General features: G+C 37.0%; 1 non-coding gene across 1 annotated transcript; it reads left to right on the forward strand.

Annotated features, from left to right (window-relative positions):
- The first annotated feature begins 4,744 nt into the window (after window positions 1-4,744).
- LOC127742276 (small nucleolar RNA R71) lies at window positions 4,745-4,852 on the forward strand. The gene has a single exon (XR_008003464.1). It is a non-coding gene; the product is annotated as a small nucleolar RNA R71 (small nucleolar RNA).
- Window positions 4,853-25,133: the final 20,281 nt, after the last annotated feature.

Below are 25,133 nucleotides of genomic sequence, written 5' to 3' on the forward strand. Positions count from 1 at the left end.
CGTATAAATTATCCGCTCATCACAACACCAAACTTAAATCGTTGCTCCTCCCCAAGCAACTGAAAACAAAATAGAATAAAAAGAAGAGAATATACAATAAATTCAAAATATCAATGAAGCTTAGCTCCAATTAGATGAGCGGGATTAGTAGCTTTTTGCTTCTGAACAATTTTGGCATCTCACTTTATCCTTTGAAGTTCAGAATGATTGGCACCTCTAGGAATTCAGAATTAAGATAGTGTTATTGATTCTCCTAGTTTAGTATGTTTATTCTTGAACACAACTACTTTAGGAGTCTTGGCCATGACCCTAGGCACTTTGTTTTCCAGTATTACCACCGGATACATAAATGCCACAGACACATAACCGGGTGAACCTTTTCAGATTGTGACTCAGCTTTGCTAAAGTCCCCAGTTAGAGGTGTCCAGAGTTCTTAAGCACACTCTTTTTGCTTTGGATCACGACTTTAACCACTCAGTCTCAAGCTTTTCACTTGGACCTTCATGACACAAGCACATGGTTAGGGACAGCTTGATTTAGAGATCTCTTTTACCCTTGCCTTTTGGTTTAAAGGGCTACTGGCTTTTTTTGCTTGCTTTTTCTTTTTCTTTTTCACCATTTTTTTCGCAAGCTTTGTTATTCACTGCTGTTTCTTTCTTCAAGAATCAATTTTATGATTTTTTAGATTATCAATAACATTTCTCTTTGTTCATCATTCTTTCATGAGCCAACAATTTTAACATTCAATAAACTTCACTACCAAAAATATGCATTGTTCAAGCATTCATTCAAAAAACAAAAAGTATTTTCACCACATCAAAATAATTAGACTAATTTCAAGATAAAAGTTGAAATCCATGTATTTCTTGTTCTTTTGTAATTAGGCACATTTTTCATTTAAGAAAGGTGAAGGGTTCATAGGACATTCATAGCCTTAAGACATAGATACTAGACACTAATGATCATGTAATGAAGACACAAACATAGATAAAACATGAAGCATAAAAATAAAAAAACAGAAAAATAAGAACAAGGAAATTAAAGAATGGGTCCATCTTAGTGATGGCGGCTAGTTCTTCCTCTTGAAGATCCAATGGAACGTTTAAGCTCCTCTATGTCTCTTCCTTGCCTTTGTTGCTCTTCCCTCATGGCTATTTGATCCTCTCTAATTTCATGGAGAATAATGGAGTGCTCTTGGTGCTCCATCCTTAGTTGCTCCATATTGGAACTCAAATCTCCCATAGAGGTGTTGAGTTGCTCTCAATAATTATGTTGAGAAAAATGCATCCCTTGAGGCATCTCAGGGATTTCTTGATGAGGGACTTCCTCATGCTCTTGTTGAGGTCCATAAGTGGGCTCTCTTATTTGCTCCATCCTCTTTTTAGAGATGGGCTTATCTTCTTCAATGAGGATGTCTTCCTCTATAACAATTTCAGCTAAATTGCATAGGTGACAGATGAGATGAGGGAAGGCTAACCTTGCTAAAGTGGAAGGTTTGTCAGCAACCTTGTATAGTTCTAGAGGTATGATCTCATGAACTTCCACTTCCTCTCTAATCATGATACTATGGATCATGATAGCCCGATCCAGAGTTACTTCAGACCGGTTGCTAGTAGGAATGATAGAGTGTTGGATGAACTCCAACCATCCTGTAGCTACAGGCTTAAGGTCAAGCCTTCTTAGTTGAACCGGCTTGCCTTTGGAGTCTCTCTTCCATTGAACTCCTTCTACACATATGTCCATGAGGACTTGGTCCAACCTTTGATCAAAGTTGACATTTCTAGTGTAGGGGCGTGCATCTCCCTGCATCATTGGTAAGTTGAATGCCAACCTTACATTTTCCGTACTGAAATCTAAGTATTTCCCCCGAACCATTGTAAGCCAATTCTTTGGGTTCAGGTTCACACTTTGATCATGGTTTTTGGTGATCCATGCATTAGCATAGAACTCTTGAAGGGTTAAGATTCCGACTTGTTGGATAGGATTGGTAAGAGCTTCCCAACCTCTTCTTCGAATCTCATGTCGGATCTCCGAATACTCATTCCTTTTGAGTATGAAAGGGACCTTAGGGATCACCTTCTTCTTGGCCACAACTTCATAGAAGAGGTCTTGTTGGACCTTTGAGATGAATCTCTCCATCTTTCATGACTCGGAGGTGGAAGCTTTTGCCTTCGCTTTCCTCTTTCTAGAGGTTTCTCCGGCCTTAGGTTCCATAAATGGTTATAGAAATACAAAAAGCAATGCTTTTTCCAAACCAAACTTAAAAGGTTTGCTCATCCTCGAGCAAAGGAAGAAAGAAGGACGGAGAAGAAGAAGAAATGGAGGAGAAGGAGGGTGAAGAAAGGTTCGGCCAAGGAGGGGAAAAGTGTATATGATGTGTGAAAATGAAGGAGTGATGAAGGGTTTATCTAGGAGTAGAAGAGAGAGGTGTCCGTGTGTGAGGGTTGGGTTGGAAGGGAAAGTTTTTGAATTTTGAATGGTGGGGTAGGTGGGTTTTTGGGGAAGAGTGGGTGGATGTGAGTGGTGAAGAAGTGATAAGGAAGAGAGATGGAGGTGATTGGTGAAGGGTTTTGGGGGAGGGTGTTATTGGAATGTGTGAAGAAGAGAGGGATTGAGTTGAGGTAGGTGGGGATCCTGTGGGATCCACAGATCTGGAGGTGTCAAGGATTTCTCATCCCTGCACCATTCTGGCGTGTAAACACTCCTTTGAGTGCTAATCCTAGCGGCTGCCCATTTCTGGCGTTTAACGCCAGCTTTTCTTCCCTTTCTGGCGTTTAACGCCAGCTTAGTGCCCTTTTCTGGTGTTAAATGCCAGTCTGGTGCCCTTTTCTGGTGTTAAACGCTCAGAATGGTGCCAGACTGGGCGTTTAACGCCCATTCTGCTACCCTTACTGGCGTTTAAACGCCAATAAGCTCATCTTCCAGGGTGTGCTACTTTTAATGCTATTTTTGATTTTTGCTTTTGTTTTTGTGACTCCACATGATCATCATCCTAAAGAAAAAATAAAATAATAATGGAAAATAGAAATTCAACATAGATAAGTAAAAATTGGATTTCCTCCTAACAAGCGCTTTTTTAATGTCAATAGCTTGACAGTGAGCTCTCATGGAGCCTCACAGATACTCAGAGTATGATGATGGCCTCTCAACACCAAACTTAGAGTTTGAATGTGAGGGCTCTGTTTGACTCTATATTGAGAGAAGCTTTTCATGCTTCTTCTCCATGTGTACAGAAGGAGATCCTTGAGCCTTAAACACAAGGTAGTCCTCATTCACTTGAAGGACCAACTCTCCTTTGTCAACATCAATCACAGCTTTTGCTGTGGCTAGGAAGGGTCTGCCAAGGATGATGGATTCATCCTTATTCTTTCTAGTGTCCAGGATTATGAAGTCAGTAGGGATGTAAAGGCCCTCAACCTTCACTAAAACATCCTCTACATGTCCATAAGCCTGTTTCATGGATTTGTCTGCCTTTTCTAGTGAGATTCTTGCAGCTTGTACATCAAAGATTCCCAGTTTCTCCATTATAGAGAGTGGCATGAGGTTTATGCCTGACCCCAAGTCACAAGAGCCTTCTCAAAGGTCATGGTGCCTATGGTAAAGGGTATTAAGAATTTTCCGGGATACGGTTTCTTCTGAGGTCATGTCTACCTAATCAAGTCATTCAGTTCATTGGTGAGCAAGGGGGGTTCATCCTCCCAAGTCTCATTATCAAATATCTTGGCATTAAGCTTCATGATTGCTCCAAGGTACTTAGCAACTTGCTCTTCCGTAATATCTTCATCCTCTTCAAAGGAAGAATACTCATCAGAGCTCATGAATGGCAGAAGTAGGTTCAATGGAATCTCTATGGTGTCTGTATGAGCCTCAGATTCCCTTGGTTCCTCAAAGGGGAACTTCTTTTCGTTCAGAAGACATCCCATGAGGTTTTCTTACTGGGAATCACATCCTCTTCACTCTCTCCAAGTTCGGCCATGTTGGTCATAGTTATGGCCTTGCACTCTCTCTTGGGATTTTCTTCTGTATTACTTGGGAGAGTGCTAGGAGGAGTTTTAGTAACCTGTTTACTCAGCTGACCCACTTATGCCTCCAAATTTCTAATGGAGGATCTTGTTTCATTTATGAAACTTGATGTAGTCTTAGATAAATCAGAGACTATGGTTGCTAAGCCAGAACAACTCTGCTCAGAGTTCTCTATCTATTGCTGAGAAGATGATGGAAAAGGCTTGCTATTGCTAAACCTATTTCTTCCACCATTATTGTTGTTGAAGCCTTGTTGAGGCTTCTGTTGGTCCTTCCATGAGAGATTTGGATGATTTCTCCAAGAAGAATTATAGGTGTTTTCATAGGGTTCTCCCATGTAATTCACCTCTTCCATTGCAGAGTTCTCATGATCATAAGCTTCTTCTTCAGAAGATGCTTCTTTATTACTGCTGGATGCAGCTTGCAATCCAGTCAGATTCTGAGAAATCATATTGACTTACTGAGTCAATAATTTGTTTTGAGCCAATATGGCATTCAGAGTATCAATCTCAAGAACTCCTTTCTTCTGAGTTGTTCCATTGTTCACAGGATTTCTTTCAGAAGTGTACATGAATTGGTTATTTGCAACCATTTCAATGAGTTCATAGGCTTCTGCAGGCATTTTCTTCAGATGAATAGATTCGCCTGCAGAGTGGTCCAATGACATCTTGGATAACTTAAACAGACCATTATAGAAGATACCTATGATGCTCCATTCTAAAAGCATGTCAGAAGGACACCTTCTGATCAATTGCTTGTATCTTTCCCAAGCTTCATAGAGGGATTCACTTTCCTTCTGTTTGAAGGTTTGAACTTCCACTCTAAGCTTACTCATCTTTTGAGGTGGAAAGAATTTAGCTAAGAATGCATTGACCAGCTTTTCCCAAGAGTTCAGGCTGTCTCTAGGTTGTGAGTTTAACCATATACTAGCTCTGTCTCTTACAGCAAAAGGAAAACGCATAAGTCTGTAGACCTCGGGATCAACTCCATTGGTCTTAATAGTGTCACAGATTTGCAAAAATTCAGCCAAGAACTGATGAGGATCTTCCAATGGAAGTCCATAAAACATGCAATTCTGTTGCATCAGAGAAACTAATTGAGGCTTAAGCTCAAAGTTATTTGCTCCAATGGCAGAAATAGAGATGTTTCTCCCATAGAAGTCGGGAGTTGTTGCAGTAAAGTCACCAAGTACCTTTCTTGTATTGTTGTTGTTGGTTTGGCCATGGCTGTTTTGTATGCTTCCTGCAGGTCCTCTTTAGAGTGTTGTGCTTTAGCTGCTCTTAGCTTCCTCTTCAAGGTCCTTTCAAGTTCAGGATCAGCTTCAACAAGAATGCCTTTGTCCTTGTTCCTGCTCATATGAAAGAGAAGAGAACAAGAAAGTATGGAATCTTCTATGTCACAGTATAGAGATTCCTTGAGGTGTCAGAGAAAAATAGGAATAGAGGGATGAGGTAGATAGAGAAGAATTCGAACATATAAAGAAGTATAGAGTCTGAATCGCTAATTGAGGAGAAGTGTTAGTCATTAAATAGAAGGAGGTGAGAGGGGGGAATTTTCGAAAACAAATTTTTAAATAAAACTAAAAAATAAAAATTTAAAATAATTAAAAAGAATTTTGAAAAAGTTGTTGATGGTTTTGGAAAATTGAAAGCGAGAAAGTGGTTAGGTGGTTTTGAAAAATATTTTGAAATTAGAATTTAAAAAGATGTGATTTGAAAAAGATATGATTTAAAAAGATATGATTGAAAAGATATGATTGAAAAACAATTAAAAAAAGATTTGATTTTTAAAATTGATGACTTGACTAACAAAAATTAAAAGATATGATTCTAAAATTCAAATATTGAACCTTTCTTAACAAGAAAGTAACAAACTTGAAATTTTTTAATCACAACATTAATTGTTAGCAAGGATTTTCAAAAATATTAAAAGAAAATGAAAAAGATTTGATTTTGAAAAAGATATGATTGATATGAGAGGATATGAAAAAGATAAGATTTTGAAAATTAGTTTTAAAACTTGAAAAATTGAAAAAGATTTGAATTGAAAACAAAATTACCTCCCTGGTGTTATCCTGGCGTTGAACGCCCATAATGGTATCCATTCTGGCGTTTAACGCCCACTTGGCTACCTCCTTGGGCGTTAAACGCCCAGCTAGGTACCCTAGCTGGCGTTTAAACGCCTGAAATCCTTCCTTACTGGGCGTTTTGAACGCCCAGCTTTTTCTCTGTGATTCCTCTGTTTTATGTCCTGAATCTTCAATTCTCTATATTATTGACTTGAAAAGACATAATTTTGAATTTTTTTGAATTTTTAATGATGAGAGAGAAAAACAACATAATGAAATTAAACATGAAAAACTAAGATCAAAACAGGAATGCATGCAAGAACACTTTGAATGTCAAGATGAACACCAAGAACACTTTGAAGATCATGATGAACATCAAGAACACATTTTTGAGAATTTTTAAGAAAAGAAAGACATGCAAGACACCAAACTTAGAAATTTTTCATACTTGAGACACTAACAATTTGAGAATGCACATGAGAAACAACAAAATACACAAAATAAGAGAATTTAAAGATCAGACAAAGAAAATCATCAAGAACAACTTGAAGATCAATGAAGAACACAAGAACATACTTTCGAAAAATGCAAGAAGAACAAAGACATGCAATTGACACCAAACTTAAAAGTTGACTCTAGACTCAAACAAGAAACACAAAAATATTTTTGATTTTATGATTTTATAATTTTTTTTCGAAAATTATTTTGAAAAAGAAAATAAGAAACTCAAAATTTTTAATAAGAATTCCAGGAATCATGCAATGTTAGTCTAAAGCTTCAGTCTAAAAAGATTAGACATGGCTAGCCAAGCTTTAGCAGAGCATTACATACAACAGCCAAATTGATGGGAATCAAAAAGGCTCCTGTGATGATAAAAGCATCATCTGAAACTTTAGAATTCATTCTTAAAAACTCCGAAGAAAAAATAAAAAAAGAAAAATACCTAATCTAAGCAACAAGATGAACCGTCAGTTGTCCAAACTTGAACAATCCCTGGAAATGGCACCAAAAACTTAGTACGCGAAATCATGATCTCGCACACTTTCTTCACAACTCCGCATAGCTGACCGGCAAGTGCACTGGGTCATCCAAGTAATACCTTACGTGAGTAAGGGTCGATCCCATGAAGATTGTCGGCTTGAAGCAAGCTATGGTCATCTTGTAAATCTCAGTCAGGCAGATTCAAATGGTTATGGGATTTTGATATTTAAAAGATAGTGATGGTTTCAGTGGCTAAGAGAAGGGGGGTTGAATCTTAGCCCCATTTTTGCTTGATTACACTTTCTAGTTTTTTAAGGAGACTTTTCTGTTTTTGTCTCGTCCCTAGCCATGAGACTTTTTATTTTTGTCTCGTCACTTGGCACGAGATATTTTTTGTTTTAGCTTCTGTACAGTAGAAATAGAAATGGAGTAGTAGAGAAAGAAAATTACACCCAGATATATCCTGGTTCAACTGCTAAGTGCTATGCAGCCTACATCTAGTCTCCATCATAACAATGATGGAATTTCACTATAATCAACCTAATTACAAACTGTATAGTGCTAACCCAACTTACAAGGGGATTCCCACAGAATCATGAAACACAACATAGATGAACAAAGGAACTCTAAGGACATCTATGGCTTTTTCTTTTAATTTTGCACTATCTGCCTTTTTCCGCTCTATGGCTTTTTTTATACAAACCTCACTGTTTGCCTTTTTCCATGAGACTCAAGACATGACAAAATTAAACAGAAAAATACTAAACAAAATACATTGAAGGAGAAAAAAATCTGTAAGCTTTGGTAGCTATGAGACTTCTGTGCCTTACACTCTCACACTTTCTCCTTATTTCAAACTGTGACTGTTTACCCCTTTTATAGAGAAGAGAAGCCTTCACAGTTGAAACCAAAACCCAAGCTTAACTCCTTTTCCTTCACACAAAAACGGTTCGGCCAAAGAGAGAAAGGAGGTAACCCATGCAAAACCCAACATGCAAATACCTCTAGTTCTTCCTTGGTCATCACTCTTCATCAATCCGAGCGCTCCATCCTTGGCTTGCTCTCCAAGATGGATTTCTGGCCCTTGATGCTTCATGATGATGATGACTTCATCTACTCCAATCTTTGCTTCTTCCATCACTTCGCCACTCTAGCTACTTCCTGTGGTGGTTGAGCAGAATCAGAGACAAGCCAACCTCCAAGGATCTCCTCCTTGCTGGTCGAATCTCCTTCTTTCTTTTTGGGTATGAAGAGCTCGAGATTACCTCACCAAATCTTACCATTTTTGGTGAAAATCTCAGCCACTGCATATTTTTATTTTGTTATGTTTTCTTGCCATCATCATGATGGTCTTGAGACATTCTTTTCTTTCCTTTTAGTAGATTAAAGTAGCTTCTATGGCTTTTTGGATATTGACCAAAGGAAAGAAAGAAATGAGAGAGAAGATGGAGTTTGAAAGGAAAGCAATTAAATGAAATAGAATAAATTAAATGTAATGAGTTGCTTTTCCTCTATACTGAGTAGTGTGCATCTTCAATGCAATCAATCATGTCATTCACACTTTCTCTCTCATAGTTCCCATGCATGTATTCAATTTACTTTAGTAAAAATTTGAATTCCACTAAAAGTGGATTCCGTTGGAAGCTTGTAACATCTTTAAAGGAATGGGTTTTAGTTAAAGAAGTGCATTGTGCCCATTTCCTTTTGATTTCGGACTAAGCAAGTTTTGGTCTTGTATCAAGACTTTTAATTTGGGCTTGTATCACAATTGCGGCCCAATTAACAATACATTATTTCAGCCACTATGATCATTTTAACTTCAAGGCTGAAAGTTTATAAGCATATTGGGCTTGCACCAGAATTTCATTTTCGGCCCAATATTAAATTCCTGCATAGCAAAATTATTAATCAATACATGTTATATGAAAATCATAATTAATAATTTTGCAATCAATCATTTCAATAATGTTTGTTCATCATCAAAATAAATATGAGTTTTCCAAACTCATCAATCTCCCCCTTGATGACAAACATTATTAAAATTGAAATGGAAAGAAATTTAAGATTGAGTAAAGAATACTCCCTTTGAATTTTTGAATTTCTCCCCTTTTCTAATTGTCACATGGCTCCCCCTTAATATGTGCCATTTTTACCAAGGGAAGCACTAACCTGTAACATTTTAATCAAGTTTCAAGTAACAATGTTATTTAGCATATTCATTACATGATGCTAAATGCTTGATTTATGAGCAGAGTTGAATTGATAATCAAAACTCATTTGATATCATAAATTGATTTTCTGCTCAATCACAACATAATCAAACAAAATTTGTTTTTGAGGAAAGACTTGCTGTTCAAATTGGTTAAAAAATATTTTCCAATAAATCAGAGCAATCTTAGTAAGAAAAATATTTTTCAATCATGATATAGTCTTTCCAAACACAGCAACTTTCATCATTAAGAACTAAAGGAACTTCCAAAAATAGATCCAACATAAATTATTTTATCAAGGTAAGTCAAATGTATTATAAACATAGTAAACACACATTTTACCAAGATAAACACACATCAAATAATGGCAGGAATAAGGATAAACTGAATGCATTATCAAACATCATAAAGCAAATGCATTATTAGCATGCATTATCTTTAATCATCAATAGAGGTGATCATGAACTCTCAAAGAGAGTTTCATCCCCTGTTTTCCAGTTTCAATTTTGGAATCATTTTCCTCCCCCTTTTGGCATCAAGGGGCACCTGCAAAGGAAAGTATTGGCAGCACAACAAAATATCCATAATAAAATGCCAAATGTGTGTCAAAGTGTCTTAGAGCAGTGAGTATCAAGTCATACCTCTACAAAATAAGATTGAGCCTAAAGATGGCAATATCAAATGAAAACAAAAAAAATAGCCATCAATCGTATGAAAGATTGAACTCTGAGTCAGAATCTTCTTCTTTATCCTCTGTCCCCATCTAATCCTCAAGGCTTTGAACCATGAAGCCCACCCTTTCGTGACATTTCCTCCAGGCCTTTTCATTTTCATATGCTAACTTCTGGGCAGCCTTGTGGGATTAAACCATTAACTTTGACATGTTGAGGAATTCATTAAGAACTTCCCTGATGGATGCAGTCACTTTGGATGGTTTAGGGGGACGACTCTCAAGATCGTTGAGTGACGGCTCGGAGGGCATGGAGCGCTTACTTTTCTTACCCGAAAATCCTCCTCCTTTAATCATCGAAACCTTGTTCTCAACAGCTTCATTAGATAAATTAACCTTAAAATACTCAAAGATACATGTGAGAAACATTCCATAAGGAAGATTAGCCTTTTTAGTACTTTTAACTGCTTCCCACATATGACGTATCATAATATAAGCAAAAGAAATTGGAGAAGAAGTAACAAGGGCAAAGAGAATAATAGAGTCAGAAACTGTTGCTCTATGGTGAGAACCACTTTATGGAGTTAGGATGTGAGTGATGATTTGGTGCAGTAGTGAGTTCTCAGGACCGAGTGCTTTATGAGTTGGGATTAATCCATCTAATCCAGAAAGATTAGCACATATGTATTGCAAGACAGTTTGTTGTGTGATTCCAACCTGATCATCCCATTTATCAGTCATGTAAACTTTTGGTCCTTCATCCTCGTACCCAAGAGCAGTGCTTATGGTTTGAGGATTGAGAATCATGTAAACACGCTTGATATAAGAATGAATTGAGTCATCTATCAAACGCATATTCGCATAGAATTCCCGGACCAGCCCGGGTAGACAAGTTTCTGAATGTGAACCAATGGGGTCCACTTCAGGGAATCGAACAGAGAAGAAAAGTGTATTCCTTTAGCAGCCAGATTTTCAAGATTCACCAAGTATGATGGGCAAAGATGACGTTTTTGCAAAATCTCTTTGTGGAATTCGTAGAAGGCACAAGAGTAGAACCGAGAGGGATCAAAATGTGAGTGAGTTTTGTGAAATTTGTTCTTGAAATCCAGTGATTCCAAATTTGTAAGTTCTCTTGTATCATGTAACACAAAACTTTCGTCTTCTGAGAGCTTTTTCCAGATGCATGTGGAGTGGATTTTTTGTGTGGTGATAAAGGGGGTGATGTGTGTAATTCCTCTTCATCTTCTTCAATACTCTGTTGCTTGTTCTTTCCTGTCTTTCCTCTCCCTGAAGTTTTTCGAGCAATGACTTTTCAGCGCATAGTTTCGGTCTTTTTGGAAGGGGGTGTATGAGTAGAAGAGGATGTGGAATGAAGGTGGATATGGGTGTGAGTTTGAGGTGATGAAAAAGGTGGACTTTTTGGAATGGGGGTTCGGCCACTTCTTCTAAGTGCCGTTTTCTTTTTCATGGTGAAGGGAAAGAATGGGAATGGAAGATAAAGTGATAGCCGAATGTGAGGTGAGTGGAGGAGTTAGAGGGCATTAAATGTTGATTGGAAAGAGATATTGGAGGAAGCTAATGACCATTATGGCGTGGTTATTAACCAAGAGGTTTCTCTTTTATTTGAAATAAATTGAAAGGTGGTTTCCTAGAATCAAGGGATTAGGTGGAGAGAAAGATTTGACTTGACAATAACCACTTTCAATAAGATTTGATAAGACAACAAAGAGATATTTTGATCTTCATAGAGGAAAACTAACAAAACGGTCAGAGTGGGGTCAAGGAGATTTTGTGTGGCCCACTAGAATTAAAATCTGCGCAGCCTCCCCCTTGATCACATCCCTTCCATCATTCTTGTTTTTATCTCGTCCATTTCTACGAGACAAAACTGGGTAGAATCAAAATTTCACAAATTATCAATAGAAACAAGATCAATCATTCCCAAACTTTTTCTTAATGAACAGAATCTGTCTTCACAGAGGGGTTTTGTAAAAATGTCAGCAAGTTGATCTTCAGATTTTACAAATTGAATATCAATAATGCCCTTTTGCACATGTTCTCTAATAAAATGATATTTAATCTCAATGTGCTTTGTTCTTGAGTGTAAAACAGGATTTTTTGAAATATTTATGGCACTCATGTTATCACAAAATAATGGTATATTATTGATCTTTAATTTGTAATCTTCCAACTGTGTTTTTAACCAAATTAATTGTGAGCAACATGCAGAAGCGGATATGTATTCAGCTTCAGCTGTGGATAGAGCTACTGTGGCTTGTTTCTTGCTTGACCACATGTTGAGTGAGCTTCCAAGGAAGTAACACATGCCGGAGGTGCTCCTTCTATCCACTCTATCTCCCGCATAATCTGCATCACAAGACCCTACTGCACAAAAATCATCAGATTTTGGATACCACAAGCCATAATCACTTGTTCCCTTAATGTATCTAATGATGCGCTTAACAGCCGAAAGATGGGATTCTTTTGGGTGAGATTGAAATCTTGAGCATACACCCATACTTTGAACAATATCTGGTCTAGAGGATGTAAAATACATTAGTGAACCAATCATTCCTCTATACCATGTTTCATCCACATCTTTCCCATCATCATCCTTTTCAAGTTTAGTGTTTGGATGCATTGGTGTTCCCATTGGTTTAGAGTTCTCTAGGCCAAACTTTTTGATAAGCTCTTTTGCATATTTTCCTTGGTGAATAAAAGTACCACTAGGAATTTGTTTAATTTGGAGGCCAAGAAAGAAAGTAAGCTCTCCCATTAAACTCATCTCAAACTCACTAGTCATGACTTTTCCAAACTCTTCACACAAGGACTCATTGGCCGAACCAAACACAATATCATCCACATAAACTTGAACTAGAAGAATATCATCATTAGATGCTTTAATGAATAAAGTTGTGTCCGTGGTACCCCTTTGAAATTAATTTTCCAATAACAAGGCACTAAGCCTTTCATACCAAGCTCTTGGAGGTTGCCTAAGACCATAAAGAGCCTTAGTTAATTTGAAAACATGATTTAGAAAATCTTTATGTTCAAAACCGGGGGGTTGGGCCACATACACTTCTCTATCAATAAAGCCATTAAGGAAAGCACATTTAACATCCATTTGAAACATTTTGAAACCCTTATGGGCAGCATAGGCAAGAAGCAATCTAATTGCTTCCATTCTAGCTACCGGAGCAAAAGACTCATCAAAATCTATATCCTTTTCTTGATCGTAACCTTGGGCCACTAATCTAGCCTTGTTACGAACAACTTGTCCATCCTCACCAAGTTTATTTTTAAAAACCCACTTAGTACCCGTAACTTTTTTACCATCCGGATGAGGTACTAGTGTCCAAACCTCATTCTTGTCGAATTGAGCAAGCTCTTCTTGCATCGCTTTGACCCATGATGGATCTTCAAGAGCTTGTTTGACATTGTTGGGCTCCATTTGTGACAAGAGCGAAAGTTACTTGGTTCGGATTGTCTTTTGGTTGAAGATCTTGTTGTTACTCCTTGAGAGAGATCACCAATGATGAAGTCATGAGGATAACCCCTCATGGACTTCCATTCGCTAGGCTTCTTTTGTGATGTTGAGCTTTGATGAGTTTCTGTTGGTCTCTCTGTTTCAGTTTCTCGTGCTGTCTCAGGAGACAAAATGGAAATGTCTCCTCCATTCTGACGAGACAAAACTGGACTGGTAGATTCTTCATTTTGGGCAGACTTGGGATTTTCTTTACTTTTTCCAGCTTCTTCACAATATGAATCATCATCTATCACAGTATTGAGAATTAAATTAGAGTCACAAAAAGTAACATGTATGGATTCATCTATGGTTCTATGTTCTTTGAGATAAATTCTATAGGCTTTGCTAGTGGTAGAGTATCCAACAAACATTCCTTCATAAGATTTTGGATCAAACTTGCCAAGATTTTCTTTGTTGTTAAGCACAAAACATTTGCATCCAAAAACATGAAAATACTTAAGATTTGGAGGGGTTCCTTTCCATAGCTCATAAGGAGTTCTTTTCAACCCTTTTCTAATTATTGTCCTATTCAAAATATAGCATGCTGTATTTACAGCTTCAGCCCATAGAAATTTAGGAACCTCATTCTCACATAACATAGCCCTAGTCATTTCTTGAAGGCTTCTATTCCTTCTTTCAACAACCCCATTTTGTTGAGGTGTTCTAGGGTATGAAAAATTATGAGTAATTCCAAAGTCATCACAGAATTTTTCAAAGTCTTAGTTTTCAAATTCTTTTCCGTGATCACTTCTCAAATGAGCCACTTTTAAATCTTTTTCATTTTGAATTTTCTTGCAAAGGGTTGAGAAGGCCGAAAAGGCTTCATTTTTATGTGCAAGAAATAAAACCCAACCAAACCTAGTATAGGCATCCACAATCACTAAACCATAATGTTTACCACCTAGGCTTTGAGTTCTTGTTGGACCAAATAAATCAATGTGTAGCAACTCAAGTGGCCTTTTAGTAGAGATGTCTTCATGTATAACATCTCTAATGGCCTTTTGGTTGAGATTCCATCTTTTGGTTTAAAAGAGGATTTAACTTGTTTGCCTAATTGACAAGCATCACAAGTAAGATCCTTATCAAATTTGATTTTAGGAATTCCTCTAACCAGATTTTTCTTTACTAGTTTAGAAATTTGGTACACGCTAGCATGACCCAACTTTCTATGCCATAGCCATTTTTCAAATTCAAGAGATATAAAACATGTTACATTTTGTTCTTTCAAGTCCTCAAGAGTTAATCCATACACATTGTTGCATCTTTTAGCTTCAAAAAGAATATCCCCAGTTTTTTCACAAACAACCAAACACACAAATTTTCTAAAAATCACTTCAAATCCTAAATCACACAATTGACTTACACTGAGTAAATTATGTTACAAACCATTTACAAGAAGAACATCATTTATACAAGATGAAAAGCTTTTACCAACTTTTCCAACGGCCACTATCTTTCCTTTACCATCATCACCGAAAGTGACAAGTCCTCCATCATATTCATCAAGCTTTATGAAGAAGGTTGTCTTTCCGGTCATATGCCTAGAGCATCCGCTATCCATGTACCACATATTTTCCTTCCTCTTGGATGCTAGGCATACCTACAAAATAAGCTCAAGTGACCTTAGGTATCCAAATTTTCTTGGATCCTTTCACGTTAAACCATCTCCTATGTCCTAAATCATTGTAATAAAAAACAACTTTGTAAACTTTATCACCAATCATTCTTTCACCAAAGAAACACTGAATGGGAAAATGACCGCTTCGGTTACATAACCTACAAAACCTTGGAGTTACTGTTTTGTTAAAGTAGGTGGGATCTTGAAACCTTGTGTCATTGGATGAAAAAGCTCTATCTTTAAAAGAAGGTCTCTTATCAGATTTATAAAACCCCAGACCAACTTTATCAAAGAGTGGTTTTTGACTAGCCAATATTTGATTTAGATTTTCAGAACTTTGAGTAAATTTGGCTAAGTCATTTTCAAGACTTTTAACTTTTTTCAGCAACTCTTCATTTTCCTTAAAACAGTTTACATATGCAACTACCAAATGATCACTTTCACAACTTCTAAGTTGAGCTTTCAACTGCTTATTTTCTTTCACAAGATCACAAGCAGTTTCGGCCTCCCTTAGCTTTTCTTTGAGGAAATCATTTTCAGCTTTAAGGATGGTAATTTGTTGTTCAAGATCTTGATTATCAAGAAGAAAGCATCTTATTTTTTCAGAGAGGTGATCTATCATAAGATGAAGGTCTTCAGTGTCAGGGTTTTGAAAGAATACCTGATCTATATGATTTGCCATGAGGTAAGGCTGTGACTTGGTCTCAGGTTCTTCATCACTGTCTGAGTCATTTTCCAAGTCTTCCCATGATGCCATCAGACCCTTCTTCTTTCCTTTTTTTTGCTTCTCCTCCTTCTTTAACTTGGGACAGTCAGATTTGAAGTATTCCAATTCCTTGCAATTGTAACAAGTTACTTTGCTAAGGTCTTTCTTCATTTTTCTTGAACTGCTGCCTTTGCCTTTGAACTTCATCATTTTTCTGAATTTTTTGGCAAACAACACAAATTCATTTTTAGATGAGTTATTACTGGATTCATCATCTAGGGGGTTAGTTACAGAAGAAAAGGCAATTCCTTTCTTTTTTGACTCTTTTTTCAAATAAGTGTTTTCAAAAGCAAGAAGGTTTCCTCTCAAATCATCAAATGTCATGGAATCAAGGATACTGCTCTCAGAAATAATTAAAGCTTTTGTTTCCCACTCTTTAGTGATACATCTTAGCACTCTTCTCACAAGCACAGAATCGGAATGTGTTATTTCCATAGCATCCAAGCCAACAATGATGGTGTTGAACCGTTCGAACAGTTCATCAATGGATTCTCCTTCCTTCATTGCAACATTTCATATTCCCTGTTTAACATGTCTATCCGAGTCTTCTTACAATGGTGGTTTCCTCATGAGTGATTTGCAGTTTGTCCCAGATTTTCTTTGCTGTTGTGCATCGTGACACCCGTCGATATTCCTCGAAGCTGATAGCACAGTTGAGCAGATTTATAGCTTTGGCATTTAGCTCTACTTTCTTTCTATCTTCTTCGGTCCAACTTGCTTCAGGCTTAAGAGTGACTACTCCTTCAGCACTTGTGTTGATTGGAAATTAAGGACCCTCCAGGATAATCTTCCATAGTCTGTAGTCTACTGCTTGCACAAAGATCTTCATTCTCTCCTTCCAATAGGTATAGTTTTTCCCATTGAAAAGAGGCAGTCTGTTGCTTGACTGTCCTTCTGTAAGGTTGTAGGACACCAGATTTGAGCCACTACTTTCTGCCATGAGGATCTTTTTTCCAAGCTGCAAAGCTTGATCTTTTTGAGACCAAGCTCTGATACCAATTGATGGTTTCAGTGGCTAAGAGAAAGGGGGTTGAATCTTAGCCCCCTTTTTGCTTGATTACACTTTCTGGTTTTTTAGGAGACTTTTCTGTTTTTGTCTCGTCCCTAGCCACGAGAGTTTTTTTTTCTCGTCACTTGGCACGAGATATTTTTGGTTTTAGCTCCTGTACAGTAGAAGCAGAAATGGAGTAGTAGAGAAAGAAAATTACACCCAAATATATCCTGATTCAGCTACTAAGTGCTATGCAGCCTACATCCAGCCTCCATCACAACAATGATAGAATTTCACTATAATCAACATGATTACAAACTGTAAAGTGCTAACCCAAATTACATGGGGATTTCCACAGAATCATGAAACACAACATAGATGAACAAGGGAACTCTAAGGACATCTATGGCTTTTTCTTTTAATTTTGAACTCTCTGCCTTTTTCCGCTCTATGGCTTTTTTTATACAAACCTCACAGTTTGTCTTTTTTCATGAGACTCAAGACATGAAAAAATTAAACAGAAAAATACTAAACAGAATACATTGAAGGAGAAGAAAATCTGTAAGCTTAGGTAGCTATGAGACTTCTGTGCCTTGCACTCTCACACTTTCTCCTTGTTCCAAACCGTGACTGTTCACCCTTTTTATAGAGAAGAGAAGCCTTCACAGTTGAAACCAAAATCCAAGCTTAACTCCTTTTCCTTCACACAAAAGGCAAAACTCAACATGCAAATACCTCTAGTTCTTCCTTGGTCATCACTCTTCATCAATCCAAGCGCTCCATCCTTGGCTTGCTCTCCAAGATAGATTTCTGGCCCTTGATGCTTCATGATGATGATGACTTCATCTGCTCCAATCTCTGCCTCTTCCATCACTTTGCCACTCTAGCTACTTCATGTGGTGGTTGAGCAGAATCAGAGACAAGCCAACCTCCAAGGATCTCCTCCTTGCTGGCCGAATCTCCTTTTTTTTTAGGTATGAAGAGCTCGAGATTACCTCACCAAATCTTACCTTTTTGGTGAAAATCTCAGCCACTGCATACTTTTATTTTGTTATGTTTTCTTGCCATCATCATGATGGTCTTGAGACGTGCTTTTCTTTCCTTTTGGTAGCTTAAAGTAGCTTCCATGACTTCCTGGATATTGACCGAAGGAAAGAAAGAAATGAGAGAGAAGATGGAGTTTGAAAGGAAAGCAATTAAATGAAATAGAATAAATTAAATGTAATGAGTTGCTTTTCCTCTATACTGAGTAGTGTGCATCTTCAATGCAATCAATCATGTCATTCACACTTTCTCTCTCATAGTTCCCATGCATGTATTCAATTTACTTTAGTAAAAATTTGAATTCCACTAAAAGTGGATTCCGTTGGAAGCTTGTAACATGTTTAAAGGAATGGGTTTTAGTTAAAGAAGTGCATTGTGCCCATTTCCTTTTGATTTCGGACTAAGCAAGTTTTGGTCTTGTATCAAGACTTTTAATTTGGGCTTGTATCACAATTGCTGGCCCAATTAATAACACATTGTTTCAGCCACTATGATCATTTTAACATCAAGGCTGAAAGTTTATAAGCATATTGGGCTTTCACCAGAATTTCATTTTCGGCCTAATATTAAACACCTGCATAGCAAAATTATTAATCAACACATGTTATATGAAAATCATAATTAATAATTTTGCAATCAATCATTTCAATAATGTTTGTTCATCATCAAAATAAATTTGAGTTTTCCAAACTCATCAGATAGATAAAACATAAAATAGGATAGAGATACTTATGTAATTCATTGGTAGGAATTTCAAATAAGCACATAGAGATGCTTTATTCCTTTTGAATCCCTGCTTTCCTGCTGCTTTCATCCAGTCATGCGCACTCCTTTCCATAGCAAGCTATATGTTGGGGGATCACTGTTGTCAATGGCTACCGTCTGTCCTCTCAATGAAAATGGTCCGGCTACGGGTTACGTAGGGCTAATCATCTGTCGGTTCTCACTTGTGTTGGAATAAGATCCAATGATCCTTTTGCGCACTGTCACTGCGCCCAGCACTCGCGAGTTTGAAGCTCGTCACAGTCATCCCATCCCAAATCCTACTCGGAATACCACACACAAGGTTTAGACTTTTCAGATCTCAAGAATGCTGCCAACTGATTCTAGCTTATACCACGAAGACTCTGATCTCACGGAATGGAAGGCTTTGTTGTCAGGAGAGGCAACCATGCGTCGTGGACCAGTAGGCCAAGAGATATACATTCAAGCTTGTTTTCAGGTAGAACGGAAGTGGTTGTCAGGCACGCGTTCATAAGTGAGAATGGTAATAAGTGTCACTTGATCATTACATTTATCATGTTGAAGTGCGAATGAATATCTTAGAACAAGAATAAGCTTGAATTGAATAGAAAATAGTAGTAATTGCATTAATTTATGAGGAACAGCAGAGCTCCACACCTTAATCTATGAGGTGTAGAAACTCCACCGTTGAAAATATATAAGTGATGAAGGTCCAGGCATGGCCGAATGGCCAGCCCCCTAAACATGATCAAGAGATCAACAATGATACAAAGATAGTCTCAAAAATGATCTAAAGATCTCCCGATATCAAAATAGAATAGTAAAAGGTCCTATTTATAATGAACTAGTAACCTAGGGTTTACGAAAATAAGTAAATGATGCAAAAATTTACTTTCGGGGCCCACTTGATGTGTACTTGGGCTGAGAATTGAAGCTTTCACATGCATAGCCTTTTCTTGGAGTTAAACGCCAGCTCTGGTGCCAGTTTGGGCGTTTAACCCCAGTTTTTATGCCAGTTCTGGCATTTAACGCCAGAAAAAGGGTAGAAATTTGGCGTTAAAATGCCAGTTTGCGTTATCAAAACTCGAGCAAAGTATGAACTATTATATATTGCTGAAAAGTCCAAGATGTCTACTTTCCAACGCAATTGAGAGTGCACCAATTGGGCTTCTATAACTCTAGAAAATTCACTTCAAGTGCAGGGAGGTCAGAATCCAACATCATCTTCAATCCTTTCTCAGCCTCTAAATCAGATTTTTGTTCAGGTCCCTCAATTTTAGCCAGAAAATACCTGAAATCACAGAAAAATACATAAACTCATAGTAAAGTCCAGAAATGTGATTTTTGCATAAAAACTAATAATTATATACTAAAAACTAACTAAATCATACTAAAAACAATGCCAAAAAGCGTATAAATTATCCGCTCATCATTAGCCAAGTTCCAATCTCGACCAAATATCGAGCAACATGTTCAGTAGTTGATTCCCCAACTTCTCTAGCAAACTTTGTGACTATCTTAGGATTTTTTACTCTTCTCGGCACTTTAGCCATTTGAACATTATGAAAAAAGACTAACACAAAGTGGTGTCGATTCATGAATTTTATATTGAATCCAACCCTATTAAGGACATCCTCCACAATTCTTGTGACCTGATAATGTTCACCGATTTGATTAGCACGTAATCGAGCCAATACGTCATCAGCATTTTGGCCACGAGTAATTAACTGAGGATTTTCCCTGCTCCTAAGAGCATCATTTTCAACTTGAAACAAATTTTTAAAACCCTCATAATTTTCTCTTGTATTTTGCCTTTGATCCTCGTCATAATCAACAATTCGAGCAATTCGCTCTACTTGTCTTGCAAGACGATCAAACTTTGTTTCATGATCTGCCATCATGGGATTCAAGATTGTGGTCATTTGTTGGGTCAACAAATTGACCAGAACATGATGACTTTCTTCTATATGTCAAAATACTGCCATTGAATTAGAAGCATTCGATGTAGAACTCACATTGAAATCTCAAAAATACTCGGATATTGTTGTGGTATTTGAACATTATTCACTATACCCGCGCCTCCAAATCTAATCGGAGGGGTAAAGCCACTTACTAGTGGCGTATAACCTGGAGGAAGGCCATAAGGAGGCCAACCAGTAGTTACTTGGGGTTGAGTTGGTATTGAATTATCACGTGGGTGAGTATTACGCCCATTATTTCCTTCCTGGGCACTGGTAACCACCACACTTTCGCTTACTACTACACCTTTCGAATGTGAAGTGATGTCCGAAGGTTGTGCAACTACTAGTGCACTATCATTTGTGGATGAACCACCATTAGCATTCGAAACTTCATCCTCCATGTGTACAATCCTTCCACTTCTTAATCGCATACACAATGACCACACAAAATCATTTGACACATTTAATTTTAAAACTGTCCCACCGGGCATGCCAATTTTTTTTATCGATTTTTCGCAAATCGAAGGTGGTTCGATATCTAGTGGTCTGAGAGCAAAATCTACTTCTCTTTGCGAGTTTACTAAAGAGCATCAAAGACCTTTCGATTGGATAAGAATTTAAGAAAATCTGAAAACAATAAATAAAACTTTGAAATAAATTGACTGAATTTGAAATGGTTTGCATTGAATTTAAATGAAAGCAATAAAGTTCCTTCAATCAAATCAAAGGGATTTTGAAATTGAAATGAAAGTACTAAAACGTAAAATTGAATAAAGAAATGAAATGTTGCTTGAAAGATAAATTTGTTAGAAAAGTAAAGTTTGCAGAAAATGTAAATGAAAAGTAAAAACAAATGGAAGGAACCTTATAGAAAATTGAGTCGAAGCAGACTCAGTAAGTCTCTGGGATGTGAGAGTGCATGAGTAATTTCTGAAATAAAGTTCTAACCCTCGTACTTTCGAGCCTTCTTCTATTTATAAAAATCTTCAACCAATCAAATTGAAGTGTAACTCCCACATTCATTAAACCATAGATAACTATTTCCGCTTTTTTTCTTAACAAAAAGTAACGTTCAAAAAACAATCCTCAAATTTTTTGTCCTTCGATTCAACATGTCGATTAACTTGTTGGCTGATCACGACAAACTCCTACTCAAATTTTCTTGCTATTTCTTTCGATATTATCTTTCTTTTGAAGACACACGCTTGCTGACTCTTCGAATCCTCTCCTTTTCGAAATAAATTATTAACAAATATATACACATACTTTTCCCAATTTTTGTGCATAATTGAGGCTGAGATCGTATCAACAACTTGGTTTCTATTTATTTGGTTATATAGCACTATTTTAGAGTAAAATACACGCACTATTCATTCTCTGTCGCTTCAAATATTTTATTCGCAAATATCAAAAGTATATAATTTTACTAATATGAAGCGGTACCTTATTAAACTATTGCCACTATATCCAAAGACCAAAATCCTATTGATTCTGTCACGAATCTAGTGCGCGAGTATGTTAGAAGATAAAAGCAAAGCTTGAGCCAAGTGGGAATCACGCATAGCAATTTTATTCTTTTCAACTTTATGTTACCGAAATTTTTCTCGAATTTTGGGGGTTTACAACTTTATTGGGACTCTTTAATCCGTATTAGCTTAATATTTGGTACGTCAATTTCACATATTGAAGTTGACACTTTACGATATCCCAGACTTGGCCCTTTTGTCTTTATAATATTCTCATGTTGTAGTAACTTGTAATTTTATATGTGGTCACCGCCCTTTTACAATAAGGTTCCAAGGTCATATATATTCTTTTTGGAAATTTGATTTTGATGTATGTAAAATATTTTATTAAATTGTATAATTATATTTATTTTTTTATATGATTATTCATTAAGTTAATAAAAATAATAATTAATTTTGATGATGTGACATTTATATGATTACATACATATATAAAATTGTTTTATACTATCAGTATTTTTTATAATTCTATTTAAAAATTTGTCGCTAACCAATAAATTATTACATACACAAAACGATATTCGAACTCTAAACACTTACTTAAATAAACTAATGAGCTAATTATTAAATTAATTCAAATTATATATATATTCTTTACTTAGTGGAATTAATTGGAATATTTATATTTCTTAATGTTTTGTCAATTAGAATGATAGTAATCTGTGGGTGGTCAAATTAGTGTGATGTTTCCCTTAGCCTTCTCTGTTCTCACTTAACTAAAACGGGTCTTTTTTTTCACTTAACTAAAATTAAGACATTATAATATTACCCAATTATGGTAAAACGAAATTAGTTATATTTGTATCATATTTTAAATATAAATAAATCGTGGTTTAAAACCACAAATGGAAAAATACATATTAAGTTGTTTTAACTCATGATTTTATGGCTAAACAATAAATTTCTATTGTTAGAAACAAGAGACTAAACTGGAGAAAGAATGTGTTTATTATTGAATGTAATCAAGTTGTCTGGAATGATATAATATAAAAAGATATTTATAGGTACTAAGAGAATCGTAATAATAAAAACGTAATCTCCTATAATAAATATTTAGATATACTAAATAATACTAATTGATCCTAATTATATTCTAACATCCCCCTCAAACTCAAGTAACAACTTGAGTTTGAAACTTATTTAAAACAACGAAATAAAGAGAAAAAAACTGCATAAACTGATAAAACGGGTGCAGGCAGAACTGTTGGAAGGAAGCGCAGATGGAACTGTCGCTAGTCTGAAGAAAGCGCAATCAGAACTGCCGCTTGTCTGAAGGAAGCGCAGAACGGAACTGCCGCTAGTATGAAGGAAGCGCAGACGAAACTGCCGCTAGTCTGAAGGAAGCGCAGACGGAACTGCCGCTTGTCTGAAGGAAGCACAGTCGGAACTGCCGCTTGTCTGAAGGAAGCGCAGAACGCAGTAGATTCAGTAGTAGCAGCAACAGTAGAAGCAGGCTCAGGACGTGGGGGACGAGTAGGACATGTAGTAATCAAATATCCCGAGAGCTTGCAATAACGGCAGAACAACTGTGAACAGTGGTAGCTAATATGACCTTTCTCGTGGCATGTGCAACATTCAACAGAAGGACAGACGGAGAAGAGGTGCCAAAAGCGGTTGCAGTTTCGACAGAATTTATCCTTTCTGTTTGTGGCAGCAAAATCATCTGACTTTTCCATAATAGTAGACATAGAGATCAAAGAGAGGAGAGAAAACTACGATTTCAAAGCAGAAAAAGAGAAATCGGAATGCAGAATCGGAAAGAGCTCACCAAAAAACCTTAGGGAGGGTCCCACTGTTTGCCACGTCAGATGCCACGTCAGCAGGCAATGACACGTGGCACGTAGTGATTGGAGGTACAAGGCACGTCAGCGGGTGACTGGGTGTGAGGTGGCACACGGGTTGGCGTATCGGGTTGGGTCGGGCGCACGGGTCGAGCGCGGTTCGTCTCTGGTCTGACTGACATGTGGCGCAATTCGGAGCCGTTGATCTGGGAGCGCTGATCCAACGGCGACGGATGCTTCTGGCAGGAGAATGCCCGCAACCGGGCAAGCAACTTTGAGTGGCGCGTGGCGGCGCGTCCGGCAGCGTCTGGAGGTGATTCCGGTGGCATTGGAAACCTTGCAACGAGTAGAAGGCAACGGTAGCGACGGTGACGAACCAAAGTGTCAAAAAGGAGTTGAAAACTGAGGACAAAGTGCTGCTCGGAAACAAACGGATGGCGATCTTCAAAAGGAGCGTGGCGGCGCGTGCGGCGGTTTCTGGCGACGAGGCTGGACTCGTTGAACTCGCAACGAAGAGAGGAAGGCGGTGGTAAAAGCGGTGACGAACCAAAGCGTCTGGAACGGAGCGAAAGAGAGACCAAAGAACAGTGTCGAAAGAGGAAAAATAAAGAATTATGAACGAATTTTCATTGGAAAAAAAAAAGAACCTAAGCTCTTGATACCATATTAGAAACAAGAGACTAAACTGGAGAAAGAATGTGTTTATTATTGAGTGTAATCAAGTTGTCTGGAATGATATAATATAAAGGGATATTTATAGGTACTAAAAAAATCGTAATAATAAAGATGTAATCTCCTATAATAAATATTTAGATATACTAAATAATACTAATCGATCCTAATTATATTCTAACATCTATAAATCTTGGTTCGAAATCACGGTTTATGAATAAAATGAAAAACCTTGTTCCAAACATAATTTATTACGAAAATAATCTCTATAAATTCGAATGAATCTAACTTCAAAAGAAATATAACGAAAGATATTAAATAATAATAATAAAGATTGTGGTTGTTTAGATTTTGATTATATGTTGACAATTATTCCAAATAATTAAAGTTTACTATTATTCTTAGAATCAATATGATGACAAATGTGAATTTTTCATACAAATAAAATAAGCAGGAGAGATATAGTCTTTGTCATTCTTTCTGTTATTGTTCTTTTTTATTCTTTTTCTATTGCCTTTCGGAGCCAGGTTCATTGAAATATTTATAGAGATT

This window comes from Arachis duranensis, chromosome 9 (genome assembly GCF_000817695.3).
Source record: "Arachis duranensis cultivar V14167 chromosome 9, aradu.V14167.gnm2.J7QH, whole genome shotgun sequence".
Taxonomy (NCBI): Eukaryota; Viridiplantae; Streptophyta; class Magnoliopsida; order Fabales; family Fabaceae; genus Arachis; species Arachis duranensis.